A 9,083-nucleotide genomic window follows, 5' to 3' on the forward strand; every position below is an offset into this window, starting at 1 on the left:
ACATAACAGTTAAGTCATACTATTACATAGCACCTTTCAAAATATGTGAACCTGTGGAACAGGCTTTCCTCTTTCCTATGCACCTTGATTGTGTGATATCCCTGTTACAAAACAACATGGATACAAGAATTGTGCATAATCTAACATAATAATAAACATCCAGAAGTACATTGTCGTTGCTTTTCGTTATTAACTTAGAACGAGAAGATTCCTTCTTATACTTTTTATATACATTGTACATCTCTTATTATTTCGTTAACTATACTTTTCTCACTCACATACCCCAACCGCTCCACGTGGTTGTGGGGCCGAAGTTTAACATCGATCGGGGTTAAGTACTTTGTCTTAATCCGGTCATCGACCTTGGATACTTATAGCCGTAGCTAATTGCAACATTTAATTTCGACCTTCCGTCTCGAATGATATTAACAAAAACTAATCACAAAATTAACCCTCGTCATTCCTATAGATACCATTAACCATATTTTTTTTATAATCAATTCAGCCATCCACCACGGATTCCGTTAGCCAAAGCAAATCATCAAACGCAGCCCAGTCATCCATCATGGATGCCATTAGCCAAAGCTAATCATCAATCATCAATCACAACCCGATCATCCATCTCGAATGCCATTAGTCAAAATTGATCAACAACCACAACCTGGTCATTCATCTTGAATGCTAGTAGCCGAAATTGATCAACAACCACAACCCAATCATCCATCTCGGATGCCATTAGCCGAAGCTAATCATCATTTATCCCGCCCATCCATTCGGATGCCGTTAGCCGAAGCTAATCAAACATTTATCCCGGTCATCCATTCGGATGCCGTTAGCCGAAGCTAATCAAACATTTGTCCCGGTCATCCATTCGGATGCCATTAGCTAAAGCTAATCATCATTTATCCCGGTCATCCACTTAGGATGTCATTAGCCGAAGCTAATCAATTAATTGTCCCAATCATCCATCTCGGATGCCATTAGTCGAAGTTAATCAATATTTATCTCGGTCATCCACTAAGGATGCCATTAGCCGAAGCTAATCAATCATCTGTCCCGGTCATCCATTCGGATGTCATTAGCTGAAGCTAATAAAACATTAATCCCGGTCATCCATTCGAATGCCATTAGCTGAAGCTAATTATCATTTATCCCGATCATCCACTTAGGATGCCATTAGGAGAAGCTAATCAATCAATTGTCCCAGTCATCCATTCGAATGCCATTAGTCGAAGCTAATCAAACATTTATCCTGGACATCCATTCGAATGCCATTAGCCGAAGCTAATCAATAACCAATCAAACGTTCCAGAGGTGGTTTATGAGATCACTATAACATGGAAATATCCTTTGAATTGCTCATTCAAACGATTCATAACAATTTGACATTCACTGTAACATAATAGTAGACCCTTCATGATACTCGTATAGACGTCCTGTAATAGTTTAACATTCAGTAAACACGATAACAGATCCTTTTTAATACACAAACAAACATTCCATAACAGTTTGACATTTAGTATAACACAACAATACACCCTTTGTATTACTCATCTAACCATTCATAAAAGTTAACGATCAATATAATACAACACTAAATCCCTCGTAATACTCATGCAACCATTCATGATAATTAACACTCAGTATAATACAACGATAGATCCTACCATTCGTCATAATTACATTCAATAAAATACATCAGTAGATCCTTCGTAATACTCATACAACCATTCGTCATAATTACATTCAATAAAATACATCAGTAGATCCTTCGTAATACTCATACAACCATTCGTCAGCAACCCAAATTTATAATAGCTCAATCCACATCTCATAGTCCATTTAATATTCATCGCAACGCAATAATATATCCACCTCAAACAGGTCATTTCAGAACATTAACATTTTCATCATCGTCTCAACATTCATCAAGAACTCGATCAACATTTCATAGTCATTTTGACAATCCTCAAGAATTCAATCGAACACTTCATTGTTGTTTCATCATTCATCAAGGATTCAATAATATATCATCATAAGTAAATCATTTCAAAACATAAACATCATACGAGAAGAAGGTGGAAAACACCTACCTGATCCACCTGCGGTTTATCCTTGTCCTGACGATGGTCTAATCCCGACCACATCACCTCACGTTTTTGACAACTTTAGAGCAAGTTTTGGTGACATGATTCTTTCCTCAATCTCAATTTTTCCTTCTCTTCCATCTCTGCTATACAGCGGGTCTGTCACACTCCCTCTCTTATCATGGTTTCAGTCATCAACATAACTCCCTAGCTTTCTTCTTCGTTAAACACTCAAGGCAGGGGACATGTAGCTGGTGTAGGTAGGTCTTCTCCTTGGAGAGGGTGGCTATTGTTGTAGTCACAGCTGCTGGCCAATTATGGGGAAGGGGCCTGAACTCCTTCTCCTTCCATGGCTTCGGCCACTTCTGTCTTTCCATTGGTCACCCTTCTTCTCCAGCATTCAAAGATGGTGCATGCAGCTGGGTATGCAGCTGTTGCAGGTAGATTTTCGGGGAAAGGAAGAAGGTAAGAGCATGCAGCCCTTTCCATTGTGCCCCTTTCTCTCTCCTTGTTGCATTTATACCCCTCTTAAATGCAAATGGGTGTTTGGACGTTGGACCAAGGTTGTCTTTATCCCCCTTTTGGGCTATCCATAGACGAGTTTCTATTCCAATTCTCCCTTAGAATAGGCTGGTCCAACAATAATTTTTTATTAGGTTTGACAGTGTCGCTGTCGATTTAGAAATCAGCAGCCACAAACTGCGTCGCTGCCAATTCTAAAATCGGCAGCGAGAACTGCGCCACTGCTGATTCAGAAATCAATAGCCAAACTATGTCACTGGCGATGCTGAAATCGGCAGCCAAGTATTGTGCCGTTGCCAATCCAGAAATCGGTAGCCAAAAGCTTTGCTGCAGCTGATTCAGAAATCGGCAGCCCCAAACTGTGTCGCTGCCGATTCTGAAATCGGTAGCCAAAAGCTTTGCTGCTGCCGATTCTGAAATCGGCACCCAAGAACTGTGCCACTGCCAATTCAGAAATCGGTAGCAAAAACTGTGCCACTGCCGATCCAGAAATCGATAGCAAAACTGTGTCACTGCCAATTCAAAAATCAGCAGAAAAAATACATCGTTGCTAATTCAGAAATCGGCAGCCAAAAGCTTTACTGCTGCCGATTTTGAAATCGGTAGCCAAGTTCTATGCCGCTGCCGATCCAGAAATCGATAGCCAACAACTATGCCGCTGCCGATGCTGAAATCGGCAGCCAAGTACTGTGCCACTGCCAATCCAGAAATCGACAGCCCCAAACTTTGCCGCTGCCGATTATGAAATCGGGAACAAAACTGTGTTGCTGCCAATTTAGAAATCGACAGCCAAAAGCTTTGCTGCAGCCGATTCTGAAATGGGCAGCCAAGTACTGTGCCACTGCCGATCTAGAAATCGGCAACAAAAACTGTGATGTTGCCGATCCAAAAATCAGCAGCCTCAAACTATGTCGTTGTTGTTTAGAAATCGGCAGCCAAAAGCTTTGCTGCTACTGATTCTAAAATTGGCAGCCAAGTACTGTGTCGTTGCCGAGAAATTGGCATAAAAAACTATGTCACTGTAGATCTAGAAATCAACAGCGACGGTGGAGTCGTTTTAGCTTAGCTCTTTTTTTTTTTGGGTGTTTACAATTTCATATTTTTTATTACCATTATGCATCCAACATATATTTTCTTATTTTTCCAATTTACTAACTTGTCAACCAAAACTCAATATACACAACCATTTAATTTACAAGTTCACAATCCATCTTTAAACATAACAACATCATTTAAACACTAAAACTCATACAATTGCATTAATTTCCATACTTCTCATTCCCTATATTTATCAAACATAAACCAATACCCAAATTATTTCACATGAACTAAAATCAAGCATAACACACAACCATCATCATATCAATCGGTTTAAACATAAAAACGTCATTTAAACACCAAAACTCGTACAATTTCATCAATTTCCATACTTTTATTTTTCCACATTTCCAATCATAATCCAACATCCAAGCATTTTATCTCATATGAATCATAACCATGATTAAAACACAGTTTCATCATTATAGCAATCAAGTTCAAGCATAATATCATCATTTAAAATACAACACCTATACAACTTAGTAAACTTTCCCACAATTTAACCCTTATAACCAACATCCTTCATGGGTAAGCATAGAATAGAAAGAAGATGGTAATAGCGTATTCAATTTGCTTCCAAGGCATAACATCTTGAGGGTCCCGAGTTCTTGAAAGATTAACCAATTTATTTCACATTATAATATTCCAAACCAATCTCAACATTCCTCCAACATCATTTAAAACATTTAAATAAATAGATTTAGTCCAATTTCTGTATCTTCATCATTTCCACATATAACAACAATAAATAATTTTTCTTGCAATCCACATCAAATCATTCAAAATAAATTTAAAACACTCCTAACATCATTAAAATACCAAAACCAACACAATTTAATCAAATTTCTAAGTTTACCCTAAATATCAAATTATTGCCAACCACTTTAATATTTAAAATTCTATAATTGATATTTAATTTATTTAGTTTACTCCTAAAAAATGTCATATAAAACATTATTAACCAATAATAAAATAATTTCACATTATCATGCACAATTTCACATAAACCATAATTTTCCAATTTAGGGATTCTCAATCCCCCAAACAAAAACAATGAGATTAGTGTATTTAATTGTAAAAGAACACATTAACAATACTAATTAACTCAACTTGATAAGCCTATTGCAATCATTTTCAAGAATGTCCCTTGCTCCCTTCCAATTTTGTAACTTTCTCTTTCTAATTTCTAATTTTCAATCTCTCTCAAAGTATTTTGATGGTTTGATTTGGTTTTAGGTGGGAATTATCTAGTTCACACTCTCCCTACCATTTAATTTGAGAGAAATGATGGAGAAATAAAAGAAGGAGAAGAAATTTCAAGCCTTAATGTTCTTTCTAAGCCATCAACCTTCTTATAAAGTGGAGAGAAGGGTTTTTCTTATATTTACAATAATATCACTCATTCTATGTCCCATATGTTATTTCTGTCCAATCTTCAATTATCGATATTTTTCACATATTTTTTTAGTAAGAAATTTTAACTAACTATTTAGGATTTTCACCCTAGCCATAAAATGTTTTCTCTTATTTTAATATTTTTTGTTTGAGAATTACACTATTTAACACAAGATTTACATGCTCTCTTGAATTTACCCTTTCTCCATAATTCAACCAGCTGTTGTAATTCTTTGACTTTCTTAGGGTTGAGTCTATATGCTGGCATGTTTGGTAGGCTATATCCTAAAATTAAGTCAATACGGTGATGGATATCTTAAATAGGAGGTAATCCTTTATGTAGCTACTCTGGTATCAAATCTGTAAAATTTGCCAATACACCCCGCACTTGTTCAAGACTATCACCGGTATTTTCCTAAATAACATTACTAATAGGCATTAAATCATACATCTTTTGCGCAACCTTTATCTCATTCATTAATTATGACAATGACAAGCCTTTTCCTTTTTTTTAGTTTTCTTTACCATTTCTTTCTTCATAGGTGCCAATAATATACGTTTTTCTTTTATTTTAAAGGTGTAGGTATTATTCCTCCTGTCATGCATAACACCCTTATCAACTTTCATGGTCTACCCAATAAAATATGGCACATATCTATTGACATCATATCATACCAAGCACTATTAAAGTATTTATGCCCCATGGAAAATGAAAAAAAGGCATGGTTTATCAATAATTACCTCAATGTCTTTATTTAGTTAAGTTAGTTTATAAGGCTTAAAGTGGCTTTCGATTTTTAGTTGGAGTTGCTTCTTCATTGTCTTATACCTACTACTATCTATTATTAGGTTACATACCTTATCTTTTATAATGCACATTGAGTGAAAGATATCAGTGCATCGTTAATCTTTACATGAATCACCATTGAGAGTCAATATACTCTTTCGAATGACTAGTTGAGCACAACCATCTTCATACATGATCTTCTCATTGCTATTCAAGTTATCATAAATAAGATTAATCATAACATCTGCATGTTTCTCTATCAATATATTCTTTCTCAAATGACTCTTAGGTTTGCTACACTTGTTAGTTTGGTGCCCTAATTCATTATATCTATAACACTTGTTAGCTTGTTATCTATGGATTTTGTTGAGTCAGTCTGGATTGGGTGGTCATCGCCATTTGATTATTATTACGCTCTTCTATGTTGTTTTGTTCTTTTTGGAAGTTTATGCTAATAATCCTAGTAGCTTGTTGCTTCTCTACCCTCAAAGCCTTTTAATATGTCTTTGAAACTATCTATAAAGATGTAGGCACAACATATCCTAGATGGACTATTGTAACTCATTTAGATACCTCATCATCAACTACTTTTCTGTTTCTGCCAAGTCATTCTTAGCCATTAACTGGTAAAATTCATCATTGTAATTATTGACTAATTTTTAGCATTCTTGAGTTAGATTACAATTTCATAAAGATTTGATCTTAATACTTTATTAGTCTAACCTTAAAAGGTTTCTACAAAAGAGTATTTGTATTAGAAAGAATCCTAAGTCTAATATGATATACCTAATGGATATGGATAAACCTAATAAATAATAATAATCCAATGAATCCAAATTTAAATAAAAGCTCTAATATCTCTAAAAGGCCTAATAGTAACTAAAATAAATAAAATAATAGCCCAACTTATTTAAATAAGACTAAAGTCATTTTTATAATTTGTTAGTGGAATCAAAGCCTAACTTCAAACACATGGTTATCTCTCGTCTTAATGAGTTATAAGGCATGCCATATATCACTATAAAGATATGAATATATACTTACTGATGCAACTAGAATCACATTAAAATGTCTTATTCTGTTATGACCAAAATAATATCGAAAAGTTAAACTTGCATATCTGAATCTTCTTATTCTAATCTTTTTGTAATGTTTGAATGCTCACCATAAGCTCTTATTGAACATGAATTAAATTAATGAAGGCTTGTTCTTTATTATTTAATATCTTCTTGAAGTTCACCTTATCTCATGTGTCTTAAAAAAGTCCATTGAAAGTCTATTTAAACCTCTTAGCCTTAAGTCTTGTTATGGACCAACTTCAACCTTTAATAGATATCTTGGTATTGTTTGGATCACATCATTCTCTTTTTGCTTGAAAGGATTCATCCTTAAATCATCACCTACATAAAATAAAGAGAGATTAGAAACATTGAATAAATAACTAACAACATACTCACCTAGTAGATCCATTTTGTAAGCATTGTCATTAATCATCTCCATGATATGAAAATGACCATATTCTTGAGGCATCAATTTTGATCTCCTTTGTTCAAGAAACCTTTCTTTCCTCATATGGACTCAAACCCAATCTCCCAGTTCAACCCTTACTAATGTGTGTCCTCTATTAATCTTGAATGCATATTGCTTATTCTTTTTCTATATCTATTGTCGTATCTTTGCATGTAAGTCTTTCATCATCCGTGCTTTTTTATTACTATTAAGACTTACCCTTTCATCAATAAGTAAAGAAATCAAGTCTAATGATGTTAAAAGATTAAAACCATAAACAGTCTGAAATGGTGAATAATCAAGAGTAGAATGCACACTATGATTATATGAAAATTCAGTAAATAACAATCAATTTTCTTATTTTTTAAGATTTTTTTAAATGATAGATCTTAATAATTGAGTTAAATTCTTTTTTACTGCTTTAGTTTGATCATTTGTTTATGAATCACAAGTAGTAGAAAATAAAATTTTAGTTCCTAACTTATCCCAAGAAAACCTTCCAAAAGCAGCTAAAAAACTTAACATCTTAATAAGAAATAATGCTCCTTGGAACACCATGTAATTGAACTACCTCCCTAAAGAATAGATCCATTATATTAGTTGCATCATTAATTTTATGGCAAGGTATGAAATGTGTCATCTTAAAAAATATATCTACAACAATAAATATGGAGCCTTTTCTTTTCTTTAACCTAAGTAAACAAAAATAAAGTCCATAGAAATATCAACTCAATGTTCCTTAGGAACAAGTAAAGGTGTATATAACTCATAGGGCATCACTTTAGACTTAGCTCATTTACATATTATGCACCTATCACAAATTATTTGCACATCTCTTTTCATGTTAATCCAATATAAATGTTCATGTGAAACTTCTAAAATCTTTGTAATCCCAAAGTGTCTCATTAATCTACCACCATGAGCTTCTCGTATAATTAGACACGTATAATCTTTTTATCTTTAAATAAAAACCCATCATGCCTAAAAAATCCATTAGTTGTCGCATGTTCACATTGGAAATAAGTTTCGCTGAAATCAATATCATCAAGATATAATTCTTTCACATAATCATATCCTAAAAGTTTGGTATTCAAAGTATTAAGAAGAACATGTTTTCACGATAATGCATCTCAAACTATATTTTTTTTACTTTGCTTGTATTTGATGACATGTCTACGATTCAACTTATCTTTACTTTTCAAGTGTCTCAAAGATTGGTGATCAGTATGAATCACAAACTCTTTAGGCTAAAGGTAATGTTACCAAGTCTCCAAAGTCCTCACTAATGCATATACCTCTTTATCATATGTTGGATAGTTTAGAGTTGCATCATTAAGCTTTTCATTGAAATAGGTTATGGGTCTTTTATTCTGCATTAAAACAGTTGCAATACCTATACCTGAAGTATCACATTCAATCTCAAAAGTTTTTATAAAGTTAGGCAAAGCAATAATGGGGTTAAAATAAGCTTTTCTTTTAACAAATTAAAAGCTTTCTCTTGTTTAATTTCTCATTTAAAACTTATTGTCTTCTTTACAATTTTAGTTAATGGAGAAACTATTGTACTAAAATCTTTTACAAATCTTCTAGAGAAACTAGCCAATCCATGAAAACTTACCTCACTTACCGTCTTAGGTGAAGGCCACTCTTTTATAGCCTTAACTTTAGCCTCATTCATCTCAATA

The sequence above is a fragment of the Populus trichocarpa genome, chromosome 8 (assembly GCF_000002775.5).
Source record: "Populus trichocarpa isolate Nisqually-1 chromosome 8, P.trichocarpa_v4.1, whole genome shotgun sequence".
Lineage (NCBI taxonomy): Eukaryota > Viridiplantae > Streptophyta > Magnoliopsida > Malpighiales > Salicaceae > Populus > Populus trichocarpa.